Source organism: Hyposmocoma kahamanoa, unplaced genomic scaffold (genome assembly GCF_003589595.1).
Source record: "Hyposmocoma kahamanoa isolate Upper Pololo Valley unplaced genomic scaffold, ASM358959v1 190, whole genome shotgun sequence".
NCBI lineage: Eukaryota > Metazoa > Arthropoda > Insecta > Lepidoptera > Cosmopterigidae > Hyposmocoma > Hyposmocoma kahamanoa.
The window spans coordinates 3,957,245-3,959,325 of NW_020653718.1; positions in this window are offsets into that span (position 1 = coordinate 3,957,245).

Consider the following 2,081-nt stretch of genomic DNA (forward strand, 5'->3'; position numbering starts at 1 on the left):
TTTTCTTTTTTTTTTGTATGTATGTTACGCGATAACTCCGGTATTTGTGAACCGATTTTCATGATTCTTTTTTTGTTGGAAAGGGGGTACTACCATAGTGGTCCCATTTCATTTTGAAGAAAATCATCCACCTCGAAGGGTGGCTGTTCACGCATGAAGATTCATTTTCATAAATAGCCTAACCTAACATTAATTTAGGAGCAATTACTTTAATGGTTTATTTTGCTATTTCTCCAATTCAAGGCGTTTTTCGCTCAATATGCTTTGAGTAGTGAGAACCGATTTTTATTATCTCCAAGACTTGACGTCCTGTATAGTGGCGAACTAGGGGATATTTCAATAAAACTTAGCAAATAGACGTAATTCCACGTACTTTTGAGGTCGGTTTTTTTAGTACTCTGTACTGAGATTATGTATAAACAAAACTAAAGGTGTTGTAAACCAAATAAAATATTACTAGATTTATAAAAAAAAATCATCGTAATGAATAGAGAAGCCTACGGGTAACAAACCGAAACTTTAAAAAAATGAATGAATGTATTTTTCATCACTGAGCACAGGTCTACTGGCTTCTGTCTAAAACCACCTGGCCCATTGTTTGCAAACAAGCGTCCACAAAGTGATATTAACAAGAATCTGGAACTTTACCCACCTTGGAAATGCCTTCTTTAAATTCTAAATATATTGGTTTTTATTTGATAGGTAAACCACTTACATTAATATTACACTACGGCTCAGTCGTGAGGCAAATTTCGCCGAAAAGAGTCAGAAATTAGGAGTTGCTCTGTATAGCTCTGTATAGATTTATCATATTTATTACATTTATTTTAAAACATCATTGATAGAAATAGCCTGAAGGAGATAAAGGGGTCACTTACATGGAATTCGGTCATCCGGTAGGTACACAGAATTGTGAAAAGTGCATAATGTTTTTGTTTCACTATACCTCTAGTTTCAAACCCCGTAAATGACAAATTTTTAATATCAACTGGAATTACAAGACGACTGCCAAAAAATTACAGTTTATTTTTATTACGTCTATCACTATTTTTATTGAAAAAAAACTAATATTAGTATCGAGTTCTTAGGTTTTCGCGATTGTTACACATAGGAAATGAAACAATTTTCTGGATTTAAATCGTGTACCTCGTTTATTTATGTTATGTTATGTCCGATAAGGGAAATTACAGGCCCATGTCTCTTGCTACTGTTACAGCGAAGGTGCTTGACAGACTGCTTCACGCGGAATTAAATAGATATCTTGTTTTGCATGATAATCAGTTTGGTTTTAGGCCTGGGTTATCCACGGAAAGTGCCATTCTAAGTCTCATGCATTCTGTCAGGTACTATACAGACCGAAAAACCGGTCTTTGCTTGCTTCCTCGACCTGTCAAGGGCGTTTGATATGGTTTCATGCGATATATTATGGAAGAAACTGGAGGGTATAAACTTGCCTAATGAGCTTATTAACATCTTCAGGTATTGGTATGGAAATCAAATCTATAATGTCCGATGGTCAGGAGTAATATCGGAACCATACAGGTTGCAATGTGGGGTGAGACAGGGAGGGCTAACATCTCCCTCTTTATTTAACTTGTATATGAACGAGTTGATAGTCGAGTTCAGCGGTAGACATGTGGGTTGCCATATCGACGGGATAGCTGTTAACAACCTTAGCTACGCAGACGACATGGTGCTGCTGAGCGCGTCTGCGGCCTCAGATCACTACTTAGTATTTGTCAATCGTATGCGGATAAGCGTGGACTAATATATAACACCAAAAAGAGTCAGTACATGGTATTTGGGGTCAGCCATAAAAGCTTATTGGACGTTCCAATGTCAAATATATTACATTAAACGGTGATCGTCTTGATAGAGTCGAGCAGTTTAAAGATCTCGGTCTCCTAGTCACTAGCGATCTCAGAGACAATGCTGACATAGAGAGGGAGCGGAGGGCTTTATCGGTCAGAGCTAACATGATCGCCCGCAGGTTTGCTCGTAGTTCTCCTGCAGTTAAACTTACACTTTTCAGGGCTTTCTGTTCATCTTTCTACATGTGTAGCCTGTGGGAGAAGTACTCT